The sequence below is a fragment of the Columba livia genome, chromosome 2 (genome assembly GCF_036013475.1).
Source record: "Columba livia isolate bColLiv1 breed racing homer chromosome 2, bColLiv1.pat.W.v2, whole genome shotgun sequence".
NCBI classification, from domain to species: Eukaryota; Metazoa; Chordata; class Aves; order Columbiformes; family Columbidae; genus Columba; species Columba livia.
The window spans coordinates 92,739,203-92,762,222 of NC_088603.1; the positions used below are offsets into that span (position 1 = coordinate 92,739,203).

Below are 23,020 nucleotides of genomic sequence, written 5' to 3' on the forward strand. Positions count from 1 at the left end.
CTTCTAAAGCTTGGGTTTGTAACCAATACACCACAGCTCTGCAGTTAACCTATAGCTCTTCAGACTAACACTTCAGACCAGCTGGGTTAGTCAGTGGTTCTTGTACACACACAGAGCAAATGGAGAGTGTGCATATATCTATACCCACCATGACTTCCATCAGGCCACCTTCAGTTTATCCTATTTCTGACCCAGTATTTCACCTGCTTTAAAATAATGAGTGAGCTGTGACTTGGAAGGTGTGCAGAGCAGATGCACATTTCAGCTGACATGGCCTCTGGCAAAAGGACAGGTGAGGGCAGCCTTTTGAAAACCTCTCTGTGATAATTAACTTGATGAATCATTGATGAATCCGTTTGTCCCTTTGGTGAGTACAAGGGGGTGGGAGGTTGAGGAGAGGTAAGCAATCATCCTCCTTTCCACACCTTGTATTTCAGGGGGATTAGTCCCTATCAGGAAGAAAGGAGGGAACAGTCCATGCCCATAGGAAGAGTTTGTTGCTCTGCCTTTGTATGCACCATGTGAGTGTGCGAGCTGTGTCTTTCCTATCATCCCCTCCATCATACCACAAAGACAGACCCTCCTCTTCTCCTATAACTAGGTTTTCAGAGTTTAACAGCAAAGGCGCAGGCCCATGTTCTGCCCAAATGTGACTTGAAATTTTGTTAGCACAAGAGAGAATTGGACTCTAGTATCTAAAGGCAGATTTTAGGTCTTTTTTTGCTCTAAGATAAATATTTTTTTTTATCTGACAAATTCAGAGCAAAAAATTACATCTGTTTCCTGTGTTGTATGCTATAAATACAATGTGAGTATATTATATTTATCAGACTTTGAACTTTAAGTGTTTCCTGCAATTTCCAGGAAAACTTCCTTTAAAAAAATCAATAAGCTACTGACCAATATATAGAAATTATCTAACAATTTCTTTTTTTAGTAATGGAAAAAGTCCGAAGAAAAAACTTCATGGCCTACTGGGACAATTTATAAGGAAGAAAAAAATAGAAAGAAAATAATCAGATAAATGACGTCATATGATCCATTCTAGTCTAATTGGTGACTTTCAGATTTTGAGCATTTCTTAATTTGATTTGCAGGTAATAATCTGTTGCCAGAATACATGAATCTTAGAAAATGCCAAGAATGCTCAGCCATTTCCTGTGATATCACTGCCACAAAAGGAATCTGTATCATCATCTTTCTTCAAGTATCTTCTCTCCTGTGGTAAGTTTTTCAGACACAGTCTTCTTCTGTTTCAGAAGTTTTGAGAAGAGGGAGTGAGGTGAGTTCTGAAAAGTCCAGCTCCGGTCCTTAATTTGTTTGGCAGAACAGGAAGCTATAGTCAGTAAACCTACTTGTACTCATGTTGAACACATTAACATTTGGTAAGGCTGTGGGGTATAGTAAATACCACAGAACTAGATTACAGGTGTCACTAACTGTAGTTTTTATTTCCTTCATCCCCACAAAGTGGACCACATTTACACAGTGTGTAAAGTTTCTCTACTTGTCTTATTATCTGAAATTATTTTTTAAAATACTGGCAACTGTATTTGCAACTTATGACTTTCAAAGTGGTGTCAGTCACTCTAATTTAAAAAGAACCTCTCATCTGGTATTAAGAACAAACAAAACAAAAATCCATTAATAATTCTGACAACTAACCTTTGGAACGGAGACCTAATTAGTTCTTATTGAGCTTGGTCCAAAGATCATTGAAGTAATTTGGAGTCTTTCCATTAAAGTTAATTGACTTTAGGGCAAAGTTCTTTCTCAGACACACCAGTTTAGCAACACAGGGTAGCAAACAGTCATCCTGTCACCCACCAGCAACATCACCCACAGACAGGGTGAGTTAGGTGTTCTGTTTGACACTGGTTTCGGTAAAGATGTTGGCTAAGTTTATGATGCCCCTGTGCGCATATAGAGGACACTGAAAAACTTTGTGCCCTGAGTACCCGTTTATTTGGCAGTCACCAAAGCCTGCAGGTTTCACTCATTCCAGCTTCACTGCAAAGTTTTCATCAGAAGTGTCAACATTAACAAGATTTTAAACTGCAGACGAATATAGAACATCATTTGATCCTGGCAAAGAACTGTTTGCCTCAGCACTTGTGGGATAATGTAGAGTAAGCAGCAAATCATTGATGAATCCGTAATGCAACACCAGTCCCAGGAGTGCTCAGGCAAAATTGCTGCAAAGAAGGAAAGACACCAAAAGTGATTAAATGTGGCGATAGATTCAGACCTTGGGAGACCTCTAGGCAGAGTCTTCCTAACAAAAAAAGAAAAAATAAATAAATGGAAAAATAAAAAAAGAAATCAAACAAACAAAAAACACCTGAAAAATATAAAGGAAAAAAGAAGAAGAGATACAGAATGATGTACTTAACCCTTTCATTCTGGCTTAATAACAAGCATAAGGAACCCACAGATGCTGAATGTTCACTGAACCTTAATTGGCCTGGAATCATCCTCTAGATTTATGCTTGTGGTAATGTTGACTTCTGGCCATTATCCATGAGTTTCCAATGAAATTTTTGCACATTCTAACAGGTCATTAATTTTCACCTCTGTTAAATACCTTATTGGCTTTTGCTGTCCATAGAGATAATTAATATCATAGGATAAAATAACATTAACAGAGCAAGGTATTTAATCTTTGTTCATTTAAAAAATGTAACACATTTCCTAACAATATCCAACAATACTTAAATGTTGATTAGAGAATTTCAGTGGAGGTGCATTGTCAAAATGATACAACACATCTGTCAGCACAGACAGCTGGTCGTTACACTAGGATCTCAGTGGACACTTACTTGCTCCCCATCTCTGTTTTGTCTTGTATCTGGCTGCCGTAATATAGATCAAATATAGATCCAGAGGGGTCAATGTGGGATCTTCCATAGTAGTGACTGGGACCCTTACTTAAGATCTTGGCACTTGGGAGATCCCTGCCCTGTTATGTATTTGCTCTGGGAACATAAGTGAGTTGCTCTTGGGCCTGTCATAATAGGGCTGACTTCTTTTTTATGCCCTGGCTACTTGGATAGTTTACTTTGTGACAGGGCTTTGTTTCCTACTGTATTTATGTACCTAGGAAGTAGGGTTCCAATTCCATTTGGTGCCCCATAACTTAACAGACTTAATTTAATCAGTTTCAAGTAATGACTTGGCTTAAGAAACCTCCCTATCACATTAATTATCTTCTGAATATTCCACTCCCTTTGCAAATTTATTTTGGAGGCTAAGCAAGGTTATACTGCAGTATTAAGTACAGTCATCTGTTTGGATGAAAGTAGTTGCAAATCTCTGCTTAATACTCATATGAAGTGAAGATTACATAGTACATTCCACCTACTGATACCAAAAATACCAAGTTAATGTACCAAAAATACACATTCATTTGAAGAAAACAAAGAAGCTTTTAAGTCATCATTCTGAATATTTCAATGTCATTTTGCAGTCATTTGCATTGCATGGTTCGTGCTTGAAATATTGTTTCCTACCTTCTCTTAAACATTGACTTTGTACTGGCTGTTGATTTCGGAGGTAGATGGAGGTGGTTGTTAGTCTTTTATCATTTGCAGCAGTGGGGATATCACTTCAGACTGTATTGGCCTGATATGATGTAAGGATCTATAGTTTCATGTTTATAGCCAGGTCAGTGGACATCTAAAAGAATTTTAGACTCCAAGGTATCATTTGCATTGCATGGTTCGTGCTTGAAATATTGTTTCCTACCTTCTCTTAAACATACTTTGACTTTGTACTGGCTGTTGATTTCGGAGGTAGATGGAGGTGGTTGTTAGTCTTTTATCATTTGCAGCAGTGGGGATATCACTTCAGACTGTATTGGCCTGATATGATGTAAGGATCTATAGTTTCATGTTTATAGCCAGGTCAGTGGACATCTAAAAGAATTTTAGACTCCAAGGTATCATCAGAAAAGTGATGGGCAGTATAGATGGGCAAAGAAGCCCATATGTGGGCAATGAGGCCCTGCCTGTTCCATGGCCCCACAAGGCTTTTCAAATCTGTAATAAAACACTTGCTCAAGGGATTAGGCAGGAGGGAAGATGAGAATCTACTTTTATTATTTTTTTTTTTTTCTTTAAACTCACGAAAGAGGAAATGTTCTATTCCAGGCATAGCCAAGATGGAAAGCAATGCCTTACTGACAGAGAAATGTATATTTAGCACCATTATTTGTTGGGAGTGTTTGTACTTGTTTCCTGAGAAATACATGGAGGCTCTTGATCATGCTGGATGATAGCAATCTGCCCTGTGGGCAGATGTGCACATAATAGATGGTGCCTGAGGCGTATTTTCCCACATTTCGTAGTGTATTCTCCTTTTGTTTATGTTGCCATATGATTTAGTTTTATTCTATTAACAGTTGAGAACAATATCTCCTTAATGTCAGAAATCAATGTCTTATTTCTAAGTATGCAGATTTTAATAATGCAATAATGGTAAGGACTTATTCTAAGTGTATGGTAAAAAATGGTGTGTCACTATTATCCTGTGGTTGAAGATACATGTAAAATTTGTGGACTGATCGTATGGATTTTGAAATAATCTATTTTTATTGTTGTTCCAGATGATATACATTCATGGAAAATAGTTTCAGAATCTGGCTGGACAATGTTTTTGCTTATTTAAGAGTCTATGTACTATGTTTGAGAGTCTTGCTCTATGCTCTCAGCTGAGATTGAGATGAGGTCGTTTTCCTTGAACTTTTGTTGTTAAGGTTCCAGATCAATACAGGACTTATGTTTGCATGTGTTCAAGTACACAAGTAGTCCTTCTGAAATCAGTGAATAAAGTTCTGACTTCATTGATGTCAATGCCAAAGCTTCCACTCACTTCAGTGAGGCCAGAACTAACCACATTTTTCAAAAGAATAGTTTTGGGGCAGGGGAAGGGAGAGTTGTTTTGTTTTTTACCAATGAATGAAAGGTAGTCAGTATTTTAAGGTTTTATATCAGATACGGTGCAGATATCCTTGGATAACTGTCAGAAATAACTATTTCAGTTTTGTAAAAATCTTCTGGTTTAGTAATGCCGGTTCTTTATTTCATCCTGATTTTTACATTATCTATTCATGTTGACCATATTACTATGATGACATGAAATGTAATCTAAATTGGTTTAAGTAGCATTTAGATACAATTGATGTAAAGCTTCTTACTACATCAGACTAAAACCATTCAATCATATAAACAGAAATTGTTTAGTCATTAACAAAATGCTTTTGGTTTAGATTCTTGAATCTCTTTTCCTCAAGACATTTGTTTAATGGGAAATTCTGAAGTAGTGGCATTCTTTCAGATTCAGAGCATAATCAGGTTTTGAATGGTCAAGATTTCCTGCAGAACAGAAATTTCAATTTTGACCACCTCTCAGTGCAGTGAGTACTTAATTCAATGTGGCTGTTTACCAGCTCAATGAAAAGCTGGGTGCTAAAGTGCTGTGCAAATTGGAAGCTTAGCAGGCTAACGTTATTCCTGATCAAAATTACATGAACGTATGATCATACTGCTGGTCAAATGCATTGTCTGTGGTAACTTGGAATTTTTGGAAGATAATGACTATTCTTATGGTTGCTTTTAATCAGACACTCCTCCTCATTTCTGGTTGACAAGATTTTTTAAATAGAACCCAAGCTTTTATAGAAAATAGCGTGTTTCTTTTGCTTTCCTACTGCACTTGGAAAACAACTTTATGACCTATAGTCATAAATAAATCATAATCACAAATAAGTTGTAGTTGTACTATTAGAAGCTTTTGCAATAGATTGATGTGCAATAAAGCCTCTTTTATTGACCCTTTTATTCACTCTTCCTTCTTTCTTACTTTCTTGGTAATCTCAGTTTCTTGGCAGAGCACAATATGCTAACAACAACTCTTTATGCACTTACCTGGTAGCTTTATCTACAGAACCACAGTGTTTGTTTTTATTTTACTGTAATGGTGATGGGCTGGGATTGACTGTGTCTTTACACTATTTTATACAAATATAGTGCCCTCAGTTTAAGTGGAATACATCCCAATTTACACGTGTGGCTGCAAAAAAAAGGAGTTTGGGACACCTCATTGCATATTGAAAGTGCCGAACTCTTGGATAATACAAATGCCTGGCTGGTGGTAATTTCTTTGAAATATTTCTGCTTGTTTCCTAAAATACCTACGTTATCAGTTTTGTTCACAAGAGTCAGGAGAGCCCTTTGTTCAAACAGGGCTGACTATAGTGTAATAACTATCCCCAGCTGCTTGTTTGGAACCTTTCACATACAGGCTGAGTGACAAGTGGCAACATAAACCATCCTCCACTGTTGTAACAGACCTGGAAAATCTACTAAGCCCAGGAGGACAAGGGCAGTCAAGGAGAAGCAGGATGTAAAAACTAATATTAACACATCATAAGTGGAAGCAAACATAACGAGAGTTTTGCATTTAAATGAAATTTTATATACTCACAGGAAACATCATCTAGTGGTTAAAGTATAGAATTGGGAGCTGAGCAATGCTGCTTCTATTCTTGGCCATACTGCTGCAGGTTTTGTTCCAAATAGAGAAGAGCAGAGGTCAAATATATACCCGTATAAAAGAACTTTCCATTTTTAATAACAGCATGAGATAAGGCCGTATCTCAGAGCACTAAAGAGAATCAGAACTTTGATTGTAGATAAGATTTTTATGAAAACCATCTCAGAATGTCAAAAAAAGGGACAGATTAGAGTTAAATGAAAATGGGTATAGGAGGAAAGTCATATTCAGTCTGAAATTATGTGAAGAGAGGTATGTAAGTATAGTTTGAGGTCAGCAAATGTAGAAAGCACCAAGGGTAGTAATGGCGCAATAATTAGTTAAGGGGTCATAAAATGTGTCCATCTCATACACCCATGCAATTTCCATAGCTACCTAGGACAAGATATTAAAAGCTTCCTTTTGTATGAGTGTAAAATTTCTTACATAGAGACATTTGTGTGGAATTCATGGTCTAAACAGGGTATGTGCCTGCCGTTGCATGCAAATGGATTCAGACAAGTTCATGCCCAGTTGTGCTCAGCAGCACAGGTAATGTACACAGGAGAAACCACCGTATGAAAAAAAAAACAGAACTGAGACAGCTTAGAAAGTTTGACCCCAGTTACGCAGAGCTTTGTCCTCATTTTCTATCTCCTAGCACACCTCCATGCCATCACCAGGTTCTTAATGTATCTGTAGTTTCCAGGGTCTTATTGAGCAGTTCAGCTTTTAATTTACAAAGCTCAAATTAATGTACCCTAGATTTCCCTTCTGTTTACAGCCTGCTGCTCTGTGTTCTAGGTTTGGAAGCTGGTGGTGCTTGGTCATTCTGAAAGTATATACATTTCCAAGATAAGAAAATACATAGGTCTTTGCAGTCACATATATGCAGAACCACTTGTCTTTGAATATCAGATGTAGCCTAAGTGTCTAATGTTAGGATTTTCCTGGTGTACCTTAAGGTTTGATCCTTTACATGCCTTGACATTAATGAGCAGTTCAGCATCTGTATTGCACCTCAGACCTCTCATGTTTTCAAACTTAGAAATGCATGGCTCACCCGCAGGATCCAATGTTGTAGATATTCTTTGAGCATGGCGCTGACACCCTCAGTCTGGTCTAGCGGTATTCATCCAGTAGTTGGGAGATCCCACTTCAAATCCCACCTCTGCCTGAGTAGATATGAATTTGCATTTGGCCATAAAATAAACTTTCAGAAAGGGTGATGTGACATGGAGCCAAGGTGGTCCCTCCCTCAGTTGAAGTTCTTCCAATTTCTAGGAAGTGATTAAATGTTCATTGGATTGGGGCAGGGCAGAATGAATACATTCAGACATTTGAAGGATTTGAAGCTGGGATTCTAGACCTCAATTGAGAGCTCTAAGGAGGTTGGAGGGGATCTATTCTGTATTTTGCGAGAAAGGGATGGTTATAGTGTCCATTGTCAGGAAAGGGTTCATAACTCTGAACTGCAGAAGAGAAATGCCAGCTATGGCTCAGGATGGCAGTTATGTTGGGGAGGAGCGGGAGAAGAGAGGGGCACCTCCATCTCCACCAGTGCCACTTGGCCAGCCTCAGTAGGTTGGCCTTCCATATGTCCCGTGCTGAGGCATGTAACAGTCCCCGTGCTCTATCTAATAGCACATCAGTATCTAAGTCAGGATATGGATTGTAAAATGTCAAAGCATCAAGGAATATTTTCCTGATTATATAGTCCATCATACGTTATACATCAATAATCCCAGCGATATCTGTAAATCTTGTTGTAAAGCTCTTTAAAATCTCCAAATGAAAAATGAAATGGCAGTAGTTTTTTGTTCTGGTTTCGGCTGAGATAGAGTTAATTTTATTCACAGTAGCTAGTATGAGGCTATATTTTGGATTTAGTATGAGAATAACGTTGATAACACATTGATGTTTTAGTTGTTGCTAAGCTGTCAAGGCCTTTTCAGCTTCTCATACTGACCTGCCAACGAGAAGGTGGGGAGTGCACAAAAGATTGGGAGAGGACACAGCCAGGGCAGCTGATCTCAACTGACTGAAGGGATATTCCACACAACATGACATCATGCTCAGTATAAAATCTGAGGGAAGAGGAAGGGAAGGGGGCATGTTCAGAGTGATGGTCTTGTCTTCCCAAGTAACTGTTACAAGTGACGGAGCCTGGCTGACCTGGAGATGGCTGAACACCTGCCTACCCATGGGAAGCAATGAGTGAATTCCTTGTATTGCTTTGCTTGTGTGCACGGCTTTTGCTTTACCTATTAAACTGTCTTTATCTCAACCCACAAGTCTTCTCACTTTCACCCTTCCGATTCTCTCCCCCATCCCACGAGGGGGAGACATGAGCAAGCGGCCGTGTGGGGTTTAGTTGCCCCCTGCAGTTAAACCATGGCATTGTTCTATACGGCATGAATTAAAAATCTGAGAAGCAAGGTTTTATGGGAGAGATTACATTTTACTAGATCATCTGCTATACTTGGAAGAAGCAGGACAGCTTTCAGGCATGAATCTCTTCATTGTAATCTTGATCTCTGCACAATACCACAAGGTATTGCAAAGTCAACCTCCTAGTTTGTCTTTATCTTTGCATCTCTTTCTCATTTTATTGCAGAAAGTTATTTTTTTTTTTTTATTTTTGTTGCTGATTTTGTGATTATTCTAGTTAGTCATCTTGCCTGAAGTGTGATATTCAGAACCTGGACTGCATTACCTTTTACAGCTCCAGGGACTTCTTTGCAGCAGCAGAATACCCATCTGCCATGTTCCATCTGGTTTCCACTTCTGCTTTAGCCACCTGAATGCAGAGAGCCAGAGAACTAGGCCCATCATTTTCCATTTTATCATGCGCACATGCAGGAAGTATATTTAACATTTAAATATTTAATAGTTAATAAATATTGTTTTAAAAATGGAGGTCTAAAAAGAGGAGCTGGTGCTTCATTTATTGAAATTAAGTTACCCCAATGCACTTGGGTTCATAGTTAAAAAAAAAAATGTGTTCACTGAGGACTGAAGAGAGAAGTTGGGGACAGAGGAGAAAAATAATGACCCTTTTTTCTGTATTTCCAAAATGACTGTCAGCTTTCTGTGGAAAGCCAATCTGCAGTGTCAGTCTTTGTGTCCATTCACCTGCCCTTCTTTGACTTCAAAGATGCTAGTCTGTCATCCACTAGTTTTCTGCAAATGCTTTGCAGAAGTGACTGTACCTGTTTCGTTTTCTCTACAAAATCTTGATTAAGCTTTCAGAACTTATACATAGATATACATTCATGAGAAAGCAGAAGTAGGTTTTTAATGAAGTTTAGCTGTCACATTTGCCCCCAGTAAACTGAACACTCTGTTGCACTCTATTTAAAGATGTCCCCGAGTTCAGTTTTGCATCTGTCCAAATTTAAGGACTTCTGAGAGAAGCTTTCGTCTTGAACTGAGTCCTCAGGCTGGGGTTCAGCTACTGAAGCACTGAAGTACATGTGTATTTTTTCCTTGTAAACAGTTTTCCTAAAATTTTCGTTGATATTTTTTTTTAATTTTCAGCTTCAAAAGACATGCAAGTCTTCTCCCAGCCCCCAAGGGTTCATGAATATACTGGTTATATCCATATGAGACTAAACTGTGACAAACTAACATTTGTACCTTACACTATGAGTTCAGTTAATTATTTATGGAGCAAAGCATTATTCATTTATATGAATAAGAGGAATGACACCCTGGCCTTTTGTTTTCCCCCTTTCTTTCTGGTCCTCCTAATAAACATACAAAATATAAGGAGGACTTCAGAAAACTTCACTTTATGGGAGGAGTCAAAATTAAGAATTGTGATGATACAACTTGAAAATTGCCAGTGAGAATAACACGGCATAAAAAGTCAATTACTTGCAAGACACTGGGAGCTTGCAAAAAAAGTATCATAATGATATCACATAATGGCTCCATTATAAGACTATAGATGCTTTGCAGAGCAACATTAATGAGCTCCTCTAAAACTTTGGGGAAGGTTGAACCAGTCTAAACTCACTTGCTGCTTTGCTCTAATTTAGGCATACATTTATGTCTCTACAGTCGCTTGATGCTAAGTAGTGGAAGGAAACCTACTATAATCCACTAAATATGCTCTCGTGTTCTATTAAGGAAACTATCAGAATTACTAAAACACTTTAAATATATCACAAAATCAGTTAAGATTTCAAAATAAATTATAATATGGTAAAGCAAAATAATAGCAAATGCAAATAAGTAAATAATAAAGTGAAATATTACATTTAAAAGTAGAAGATACTGAAACATTAACATTTTACATTGGTTTGATTTTTGGAAATTACTAAAATGATGATTTAGGATTTGATGCAAATCCTATTGGCCAATAATTGTTTCTGGAGCAAGACACCACTGTTTGTTCTACCCCCAATGAATGCATTACAAAGAAGCATTAGTGTCAAAATTTCTTGGATTACAGAATGCTCTGAGCTCAGATAGTGTTATTGGTGGAGCCCTCTCCACTCATTCTTCCATTTCCACTCCTTTCAGCATTGTAGACATGCTTTTACATGTCACCAGGACATATGAAAATGTAGCATATTTCTTAAAATCTATTTAGTTCCTTCTCTTTTATGGAGGTGCAAGAAAAATGCTTTTATTGGCTTAGGCATTGATAAAGTAATAGCAATTTCTGCAAGCTCAGCTATTCAGTTTCATTATTTGTTTGGAGAAACTTTATGGGATGTGGTAGGAAGAGTGCTAGAGTTGAAACAATTTGGTAACTATCACTAAATAAGAACTGTATTTAGTTACTGATAAGGTTTGGGTTTTTTTTATATGAATGTGCCTTCCTCTTAACAGATGTTTTCAATGATGCTATGTGATAGAACAGTTAGGTAATATTTTTTTAATATCATTATTAAACTCCTTAGGTCTTAACCTAAAAACCTTGATGTCAACAAGAAAACTGTTACTGACTTCTAGGGACTTAGGATCAGTACCTCAGTTGATTCCTCTTTCACGGCTAAAATGTATGTAAGAAGATGCTTGAATAGCAGTGATTGGAATTTCCTAACTTGGTTATTCAGCAAGCAAGGTTAGGATGCTAGAGACTGGCATTTACTGAGTGTGGTATTGACGCTTTTCTATTGACTGGCTGTATGACCTTTGCACACTGACTTGCCCCTTCAGACCCATTTGTTGTGAAGAATCAGAAAATATGAAGAATCCATTTTTTTTTCCTTTCAGAATGCAGCAGCTGTGAAATTTAAAATGAAGTGTCTTCAGGGATTCTTAGGGAAGGAGACCGAATGCTCGAAGGCAGCAAAGCAGAGGTTTCTGTGCCTGCAGACAGATCCACAGTGGCTGATAGCCAAAAGGAAGAAAAAAAATGCATGTGAAGATACTTACACAAAAAGATTTTTCGTCATAATAACAATATATTCTTCCAGGTACAATGGAGTATAGAATAACTGCAGTGAAGGTGATGCTGTTACTGCAAGAACAGAGCTGAGTTTGGCCCATGAGGAGCAAAGATCTTTCCCCTTTTCCCTTGTGGAAACTGCCTTTCACAGGAAAACACAGAGAGGAAAAAAGAGTGATGTTAAGGAAAAAGGAAGTTATAAGAGTAGGAGGCTACCATGGTGATGACCAACCTTCCACTGCTTTAAGTCCTGATGTGTATTACATTGCGTGTTCTGGGTTTAATTACAGTGCTGGAGTGCAGTGCTAATAAGGCTGCACAGTTTTGTCTTCTCCCTCTCTCCGAAGCAGAGCTAATTAAAATAGGCATTAATTAATATGTGCTTTGAGGTCTCTGAACTTTAGATGATTAAAATATTATAAATAATATATTATAACTTATAGCACATGGATCACTATGAAAGAGTTTTATATTACCGACTGTAAAATGTGACTAATCTTGAATGCCCTGTACTGTATGGAACAGAGCAGTTTGAAGTGACCACCTACATCTCCATGGCCCTGGAAGAGGTCAGTTTAGCTGTCAGTCACTGGGCTTCCTTCTCAAGCCAGCCATGGGGGACATTAATGGCAGAAACCTTCCATCTTTGATTTCACTACCTTTTTCTGATGGGAAGACTTTACTTTTTAGTCAGGTGCTTAACAGGCTATTGCTGGTTTCATAGCTGCCAGTTTTGAGTAAGGCATTTTTTTGTGGCTTTGTGCTTTTAGTTCTCTAATTATCCTACAACATGTTTCTCCTCTCGTGGGTAATACATATGAGATAATTAATTAAATATTAAAAACATTTTTACTAGCCTCACAGTGGCTCTTGTAAGTTTTGTCTTTGCATCTATTGGTGACTTTGTATGACAGTTACGGTCAGCCATGTGCACTGTCAGCAAATTAGGCCTCTTGGTCTAGAATACTTATTTGGAATATAAATTCAGTGGGAAGTAAATGTGGCAGTGAATATTAATAAACTCTGTTAGTATTTGGTATATGCATGAGTCAGGACTACCTTAGTACTAAATAGGGAAGGTCCTGGTCAAATGAGACAGCTTTTAAATGATCAGTCACCCCAGGGATGACAATACCTTCTTCTGCTGGCATGAAGTGGTTCACCTACTAGGAGTGTTCTCCTTCAGACAAATTAGTCAGTACTCTTGCTTTCAGGAAAAGGGTTAAAGATTTGCTTTTCAAAATGACCTCTGCTCCAGCCTTTCACCCCCACCCCCTCCACACACACAGTAAAAGCCTGATGGTAGGAAGGACTCAAATCAAATACCTTGGCTACTGAGAATTTTGAACCTGTATCTAGATTTCTAGGCTGCTGTTTGGTTCTGATTTCTTCTTATAATCACCATGGCAGCAATACTTAACTCATTCTGTTAAAAAATAAGCTTTTCAGATATTTTGTCTATGAAGCACCATGCCAAAAAAAAAAAAAGGCTTCAAATTTTTGTAATTTATTACATGACAACACAAAATTGGAAGCCTGCAATCAGTGGGAAGTAAAAGCTTTCAAAAATAAAGCTCCAAGTTGGTAAGTTAAAATTGCAGGTTGTCACATCTATCCTGCTTTTATCCATAACTACTCTGTTCCTTGTGTAAAAGCCTGGCTTTACTGGCATCCTGGGAGGCCTTCAGACACCATAAGCCCTTCTGGCTCCCAGGTTAATGACTGGTATTAATTACTACCAAAGTACAAATTTCTAAGGCTGCATACCAGTTGCTATGTTTTATCTCAGGTGCATGTAAAAATCCAGTCTCTAACTTCATTTAATGTCACTGGCTTCAGCACTGAGCCTTACTCTGAGACGAGGCCATTTACACGTGTCATGAATAGCTGGATTTGTATTTGACTGTAAAAAGGCTCAGAGTTTATTGCAGAAAAATGAGCTTTCACACAGGTTTCAAGGGGAAAAAGAGAACTGCTGCTTTGGTCTAGCCTTCCCTCTGAATGCAGTCATTCAAGGTCTTGCAGAAATGAAGGAACAGGATGGTTGATAACTTATATAAAGGATAAGAAATAAAGACACAACTTTCCAGACTTTCCTGACCTAGTGGTATCTGTTTTGTATTTGAAATACAGCCTGACTCTATATTGTTCTTCCTGAGTGTTCTTCAGTGCTATATTCACAGAACAACCCCTTCCTGGGAAGGTCTGAGGCAGTCATGGGTACCATCTCCCTGCCAGTAACTCAACACATTGGGCCAGCCTGCAGGCCATCTTCCAGAGTCTCTAAGGTTTGCAAACAGACACTTCCATGCTTTCTTCTCTGATGACCCTTATGCTGGGGGACTATGCTCTGCAAATATCCAATAACATCTACTTCACCATCAAACTTCAAAACTATTTTCCTCTGTAGTTCCATTTATGAGTTACCAACAGAGTACATGACAATGCTGACAGCCAGTGGGCTGACGCTGTAACTTCCCACTGGCTAGGGCTGTCTCATTCAGTTCTTCCCAAGACTTGTGAAATTCCTTGCTAAAGTATATGGTAGATACTAAAAATTTACCAGAGACTGAAGCTCAACAAAAGAAATCCACTGAGCATTGCAAAAAGCCCATAGTCAGAGAAATAAAGTCCTGAGCTAAAATCATTAAAGACAGAGTATTAGCAAGAGGTTTCACATATGGTTGTCCCATTCTTCCTGCTCAACAACCATCCACTTATGGCCATACTTTGTTGTTTTTTTTTTTTTAATTGAGGCAGCAGACCAAGAGATTGCCAGCATTCCCAGGAGCAACAGCTGTGTTCAGAGATCTCTTAATGTCAATTCTATAAAAACAGGCTGCTCTCCTGGAGTGGACAGAACTTTGGTTTAACCCACTGTGGCCATTCTTAGGTTTTGCTTTTATGTGTTTAAAATGGGAATGAAAATCAGAGTATTTAACTCTGTTACCCTTTTAATTGTTTGTTTGTTTGTTTGCTTTCATGTAGCACAACTAAATTAGTTACACACACAATATTAGAACAGTGGCACCAAGTGCAAAAAGAAAGAAAAAACAAAACAACTTAAGCTTTACCCCCACATGCCAATGACAACATAGATGCTCTAATATGTGAGTTTGAGAAGGTAAGTGACATACTGAGCCACCATCTTGTCTTGAAGAGCTGTTGTTTCGATCAGAAGAGGGTGAAGCAGGCTCCGGTGCATCTTTTACACAGAATTTTGTGATTGTTTCCCTGTGATTTATTCGGTGGCACAGTATGAGAGGTTAAACCCACTATGGCTTGTAGGAATTTTGTCCAGTCCATTTTCTACCAGTAGAATTTTAATAGAATCATTTTCTGCCTTTGAAATACCAGATGCCATATTGATCTTTACCTTAAAAATGCTGTTATTATGGATTTTGATGCCTCCTTGCTTATAACAAGACACAGAGATTTGTTGTGAAGCGTGTTTCTGTATATTTTTTGTAAATGAGCATAATTTTGAGTGATGGGTATTGCTTTTCTTTTATACTTGGGTTTGAGCTAGAAAAACAGTATTTACAAGCAGGGGAATTTTTGAATATTTGAACCCCAGAGAAGGTTTTTATTCAATAGTTAATTTCTCCTTTGCCTGCATTCTTTTATGTGGGACTACAAAGGTAATCTGTCTGTCTGAATACTAGAACAGCCACAGGGGCTAATTTTACCTGTCTATGGCCTCTTAAGGAGAAATACAAGTCCTCATTTACTGAATACTAGTATTCCCTTTATTGTAATTTTTTTGTTGCTTATATAAATCTATTATTTTACAAATTTCCCAGACCGCCACCTTCTCCTACCTCTATCAGCAATATTTCCCAAGCTGGAGATGAAGACTTCCCTGGGTGGACTGACAGATGACAGCAGTAATGCCATTTTATACACATATCCTCAAAGATGATTTAAGTACATATTCTTCTGTTGAAGCTGACAGGAGGTTGGTGACTGGTTGATTTTAGCCCGGCTTGCTGGCAAAAACTGAAGCAGTGTAGCTCAGCCCCAGCTCCATCACACAGGTGGGCTCTCAGCATCGTATTCCCCTGGAGTATCATACACACCCATAATCTGCACTGGTTGCCTCCTGCTGCTTCTCACACAGACTGCTGCCCGTGTCCCACTGAAAACTTCCAGTTACTCTCACTGTCTCTCAGACATACACAGCTGTACACCTTCTCCAGCTCTGTCCTTTCATCCGACTGACTGACTGTAGAAAATGTACAGAGCTCCACGTTCATGTGGCATCCCACAAAAAACTTCTCTGCTGTCCCTTGACATCCAGCTCAATTGTATTTGTTGTCACTGGACACCCTCTGCTCTGGAGCTCAGCCCACACTGAACGAAGCATTCTTAGCATGCTCTGGTCACCATTTACTCTCTTTAAATTAATTTACAGCCAATTCACTTGAATTAAAATCAGAACACAAGCTCTAATCTAGATTTACTCAGAGACTCTTTACACAGATGGTACATGCACTCTGTGTAAATGCACGATGCTGATTAATCTAAGCCATTTAACTTAAATACAAAGTCCAAGCAAAGTGTTTTTGTTGCTGCTGTTTTCTTGTCAGCAACGTTGCAGAAGATCTAGTGACATCTCTAGCAACCAAAGACTATACTGCTGAATGATTCCCTTAAAGAATGTATAGAGACTTGATTAGTTTCTGTTTTCTTTTTTCCATTTTTGGTCCCACAGCTAACTTTGGGAACCTTCTGTTCTATTATATCCTCATTTCATTCCCAGTATTGCACACTGTGCCTCCAAACTTGCCCAAAAGTTTGATATTTTCCACCCAAAGCACCTTTGACCCTGGCAAATGGGCAAAGCATTAAATGATAGTCAAGAGAACCAGTTCAGTGACTTTGATCCATCTACAGCACTTGGAAAGAGTTGTCTCCAGTGTGGGTGCAAGGGTGACATCCTTTGCCTCCTCCTCACGTCCTTCCAGGTGGCTGCCTTGGAGGCAGGCAGCAGAGGGTGTCTGTCCGCAGGCTGTGAAAGACCCTGCACTAATGTGCTGGTCTTGCCAGGGCACATATACTCTGGAAGGCATTTCCCAGCTGTACCAGCGAATTTCAGTCTCATCCCCTCTCCAGCAGACATGTTTAGTTTTGAGAATATGTAAGCTTTGAGGCTGCCCTTGCCAGACGCAGTAGCCACAGTCTGTGTGACTTCGGACAAGTTACTTACTATTTCTGTATGTCTGTTCTTCTTCTTCTGCAGCTAGCTGCAAGAATAGTAATTGAAGTATAAGAAGTGCTCAAATACTGTACTTCAATAACCTGAACTTCAAAAAATACCTCGTATGTTATTCTTTCCTTAAGTGAATGCTTTTGTTCTCTGAGAGGGCTGGGTAACAGAAGGGTGTCTATGGACAGGAGTATAGCATAGTCTTTCATGTTCTTAACAACTAGAATGGACATACTTGTGCTTTTTCAGAGCCAGAAGGACTTTGCACAAAAGTATCACTGAATGAAAGAGTAATCAAAGATGTGGAGAATACAAGGGGATGATTTTCTGGTAGCCAGTTGCATCAGGCTGTATCTGCCTACATCCTTCACTACTGAGCAAATGCAATAAAACAGGAGGTTTGCGCTGAGCAGACAGGTACTAGACATGCCCAGTGCAAACAGTTACTGACTTTGCCCCTTTGCCGATGTAGTACAGTGGGGCCAGTTCAAAAGCAAATACTGTAGTCAACTGTAGTGTAGACACTTGAGTAAATAGCTGCACCTGCATGACTTCATTACAGCCACAGTCACAGCCTAACATACCTAAGCAGCAACTAAGCCAGGGCTAATGTTTGCCCTGTGGGTAGGATTCTAGGTGCAATACTTGTACAGTGCAATAATTTAGCATACTTTTGTGTGTTCTATAATTTGGTATGTTCCCACACAGTTCAGCATAGCTGGCACTGATGAAGAACAGGCAGACGTGAGGTAATGGTGTCAGAAGCTGTTGCGCTGAATTTTGTAGCAGGTATCCAGGTTTGCCATAGTGTTGCTGGCAAGTCATTGTGTAAGCAAAAATTACCAGTAGGAATGTTATTCTCAGATGTATTAATTAGTACGTGGGTAAACACACAGCCACAGCCTGAGATGTAGCTGTACCATTGCAGTGGAAGAAGAGACGGGGAACACTTACACAGCAACCCCCCACCTTGGTGGGACATTTGCAGCTGATACACATTTCGTGGTCCTAATCACACTTTCCAGACTGATGAACAAAGCAGAGCTTAGAGAATGGAATAAGCTTTTTTAGCCTTTTTTTTTTTTTTTTTAATTCTCTTTTTTATCTTATTTGTGCATTTCTGTAAGAAAAGCGACTGCAGTCTCAAGTTTTGGAAAGGATCCGGCTATCAAAGTTCAATAGTGTAGTGGCAAGTAGCTACTTTAATTCAGTTTGAAGTTAAAGTAATTTAGCAAGAAGGGAATGTATTGCAAAGAGCTATTCAATCCCACACATACATTAGACAGCAAATGGACTGTACATTATTATATCATTTCAAATTTCTGTCAGTTGTGTTGTGGGAAAAAACTTTCATATAGAGTATTTAATTTTGGAAGAAATAGTCAGTGTTTAGTACTGGAAGGAAATAGCAGTGGACAAAACCACCTACAGACCAGCAAATTTAGAATATCTCTAAATTCATTATTGGCTCCATTATTCACCATGTTTCAATTACGTACCACAGACAACACCAACAGGGGCTTAACAGTGACTGTGGAAATCGGTTTCTGGGAAGGTGAGGTTTACAGGCTGTGTTTGCACTTCGGTTCTGGGGGCTGGTTGGGATGAGCTATAAGGCAAGTGCTGCATATGCCTGGTGGCACCTGAGAGGCTTGTTCGTGTGTGTCAGTGTGGCACACCCCGCACGCTGTGTCTACTGTTTTCTGGTGCTCTCTGGGCACCAGCTCAAAACCTGCAGAGGATTTTTATGTACATCAGCAAATGCCTGTTCAGTCCTAGCTTTAAAATCTTATTTTCATTGCTGATTCTGCCCAACACTTTCTGTATAACCGTAGATAAGCTAGTGAGCGGCAACTCTCCCAGACATAAAGTGTCTGTAATAGGTGCTCCGTTCTCAAGGAAGCAATATTCAGTGGCATGTCTCCAGCCTGTGGAGACGTTTGTCTGAGGGTCACTGTATCAGTGAAGACAACCACTAGATAAGAATTTTATATCAGTCCATGGGTATAGCTACCTGCCTTCCCCCAGTGCTACCTCATTTAATTTATTAGGTCAGTTTTAATAACTGAGTGCCTAACTCTGCTTTGTAAATTGGTACCCAGAAAGCAGTGGAAAGATGATGTTAAGTTTGGACTAGCAGAATGCGGATGCTGTTACACAAGTGCATTTCTGTGGGAGGAGGACAGCTAGAATCACACCTGAATAAGAAATGGAAAAAAAATTATGGCTTGTCATAATGACAATGACAGTCTCCTTGTTCATCTTCACTCCGTGGGAACAGGGAGGTAAAGCATCCTGAACTGTGCAAGCCGCAGCATCCCCGTCAGAGGGTGTGCACACATGGCAGCAGGCACGTGCCAGTGGCTTCCCAGTGAGGAGAGCACAGCCATGCAGAGCAAGCCCTCAGAACAGCACTGCCTGATGAGATGCAGCTTGTGTCGACAGCCTCTCTCCCAAACTGATCCTGGGGTGGAAGTGGCAGTTTTGTGAGATTTCCTCTGTGGTGAGTGGAAGTGCTGGGCCAGCTTCCCCTTTCTTTGTCGTGACTTAGGAAAGAGATACTTTTTGTTTAGGAATTAATGCCTGGCTCAGTTTTGGTTTTGTCTGTGGAGGTGGGCTTTATCTGTGCTACCCAAGCTGCTGGATAATGAATCACATTTTATGCATGTTTGCTGTGCAGCTGGAAAGCAAGCAACAGATCTTTTGACTTCCAGACTTTATTTGGAGGTTGATGCAGAATTTTGACAGATTTTCCAGAAACACAGTGGCCAGGGTGAATGATTCCATCAAGCATAACAACACGGAGAGATATCATGTGGATATGATGCAAACTGTCTCAGTTCAGTAATGAGGGCTGTCAGCAGAAGCCTCAAAATAAACGCGTGATTTGTTGAGACTGTGGGCTTTCTTTGGGCCTCTTTCCAGAAATTAACACATACAATGGAAATAGTCAAGCAACCTCTAAAACTCTGCAAAGTCACGTTGTATGCACTGGTGGTAAAAATGTGAAGGCTGACTTAACAAAAAACAAGTTAAAACGTTTGGCAAAAATCATAGTGGATGCAGGAAAAAAAAATATTTCCCAGAAGAGAAAACATCTAAATCAGCATAAACCCAGCAGAAGCCTTTAGTATTTTGTCTGGTGGTGCAACACCAGCTCAATGAAGTGTGAAGCATGACATGAGATGTGCAGGCCAGCTCCATACCACCGTTTGTTTGCCCCAGTGGGAATAGGACAGTATCTCCCAAGTTACCATTATACTGCAACTGTAACGTCAATGTTCAATAAGAGGCATCGAGTATTAAGCATGAAGGGAAGCTCCTGAAAATAAAGGCCAGATGAGACACTTACCCTAAAGCTGCAAGAGCCATTGAAATAATTGCTAGCTCCTTAACCTTTCAAGAAAAAATTAGCTGAACGGTAAAAAACGAAGGATTAAAAAGTGAGGTGGGAGGGAGAGAGAGAAAATTGTGAAAAGAAAGGCACTTTTAATTTGCAACCTGCTCTCTTCATCAGAATTACTTTAGGATAATCAGGCAGATGCGGATGTTTCCTGGAAGGTAATGCTTGAGTGGTGAAGGTAGAATGCGATGGTTGGATAAAACATGCTTGCAAATTTGACAGGTTACATTATCTTTTATTGACATCCGAACAGAACTGCCAGACTCAGGAGGCTTTATTTTTTCATCAGCCTCTTTTTTTATGACATCTGCCATCTTTGGAAATTAAACAAACTTTTTATTGCTGAGTTTTAGCGGATTATCTCAAGTAGTCTTGACTGCTTCTTGGTAAATTTTGTGATATGTGGTGTGCTTCTGATTCTAAACTGCATTTTTTTTCCTTTTTTTTTTCTGTAAAATCATTCAAAATAATTTATGAAATTCACCCTGTGGTATAATCTAACTTTGATCTGGGGAGACAATACCAAGGCGAAATAGAAAAAGATGGATTATAGTTCCCACATTAATAGACTTGCAGCAAAAAGACCCTTACACTTTATGAAATGAGAAAGATAGGAACATGAATTAATAATGCTTTAACAGCGGTGGCACAAAATCCTTGAATGGTAATGCTCCAAAACTACTCATATTGATTTAAAATCTATATTTAAGACAGTTAGGTCTTGAAGTCCCCCTTTAGCCACATCAGATATAGATTTTCAATTTGCAGGATTATTTTAAATCACAGTCTTTAATTCATAAAATATTGCATAATGCTTTCCATGTTTCAAAGTAAATATCTTGCCTTTCGCTCTCTCAAATTAAGCTAATTAATGTTTAACAGTCACCATTGATAAATGCTTGTGCATGACCATGTCAAAGCAGCACTGCTACGTGTCCTGCAAAGGCTTTCTCCCAGGTTGCATGGTTATAAGACTTTGGAGTCTGGAATGAAGGAAATCCCACAGTTAATACAGATTAGAAGAATGGGCTCATGGAGAGCTTAAGGTCACCGAGGGCCAAATTCTGCCTGAGGTGATGTGTACCTATTGAGTACAACAAAGGTTTGTGTTCATGCAAGGGCAGAGTTTGTCAAAAATGTTTTGCTAATAATAAACAGAGATTGATGTTCTTAAAAATAAAGTTAGACAATTCTTTGCTTTATATTGAAGTAGCAGCGACAAGAGAATTGATTATTGCTTTCTTGCATTCCAAAACAGCTCTTGAGGACTTTGCTGAAAATGTGCACTGCTCATTCAAAGGGAAATGATTACACCCTTCAACTACATTAATGTGCTAATGTGTAATTAGTGCAGTGTCACCTTAAACACCAAATTAAATCACAGTGGTTAGGTAAATTGTAACACATACTCACATTTATTATTCTATAAAATGACTGAAATTTTTAGCATGCCCCAGCAAGACTGTCCTCTCCAAAGAATAAGGTGAACTGGTGTGGAACAGATGTGAAATTTAATTAGAATAACAAAAGGATATTTGTCACAAACTCAAAAATCATAAAGAATGGGGGCTGGGAAAGTCGATTCCAACAGTGGCAAGAGATGCGTCCCTTAACTAATAATAGTAATGGGCCAAGAAGGTGGTATCCAGATCCAAAGGAAAGTGCTAGTTTACATTTAATGGCTTAAAGATGAAGACAAATCACCCTGGTTCAAGTTCAAATTCACATTCTGTGGCTTCAGTATCCCTGTGATGTGTTTTTGGAACTGGAAAATAACCCCCTTACCATTTTGGATCCAGCCACACCACCGAATTTTAAGCGTGGGTTTGGTGGTGGAAGTCAGAATTCCTCAGAGGTCCAGTTTAGAAGTTTGATTTGATGGCCAGGTCTGTAATGGCAGCTTCTCACCCCAGGGGAGGATCTCTTGGACACCTCTGTAGTCATATGAGCACATTGTATCCATTCTTGCTCCTGATGCAAACCACAGAAGTAATGACTGTCTGGCTAATGATACCATCAGTAGTTGTTCTCCAACGGCTCACTGTGAAGATTACACTGACCAGCCCACCTGAGATGCCAAATTTATATGGTCGTCCACTGCAGCTTGCCATACCAGCTTCCCACTCATTTTGGGGGAGAGGGAGGTGAAAAGCCAACCAAAAGTGATATGCAAATTTCCCCTTGCCCTCCATTGCATCGGCATTCCTCATGAGTTAAAGTTTATAGCCATGGAGTGAAAGACTATTGTACTGTCAGAGTAAGGAAATCCCAAGGAATGAGCAGGTTTCTCATTTATCCATGAATCGATTTACCCCTGTTGGTAGTATAAAACAGGTAAAAGGATACGTTGTATAGAGCAGGTTGTGGCGCTAATGCATCCTGCTTCCTATGTGAGGCGTCTTGCGGAGCAGACAGCGAGACCGTTCCAGAGAGGCTTGTGAATTCAGAATAACTTCTCTTGGAAAAGCCTTCA

The 23,020-nt window shown here is 39.2% G+C and overlaps 1 long non-coding RNA gene across 4 annotated transcripts in view; it reads left to right on the forward strand.

Moving 5' to 3' along the window:
- LOC110361443 (uncharacterized) overlaps nt 1–23,020 on the forward strand; it is a 66,843-nt gene that overhangs the window by 16,270 nt on the left and 27,553 nt on the right. For all 4 annotated transcript variants that reach the window (XR_002418069.2, XR_010470364.1, XR_002418066.2 and 1 more), the window contains exon 2: nt 1,098–1,224. This is a non-coding gene — a long non-coding RNA (uncharacterized LOC110361443). The remainder of the gene's footprint in view (nt 1–1,097; nt 1,225–23,020) is intronic.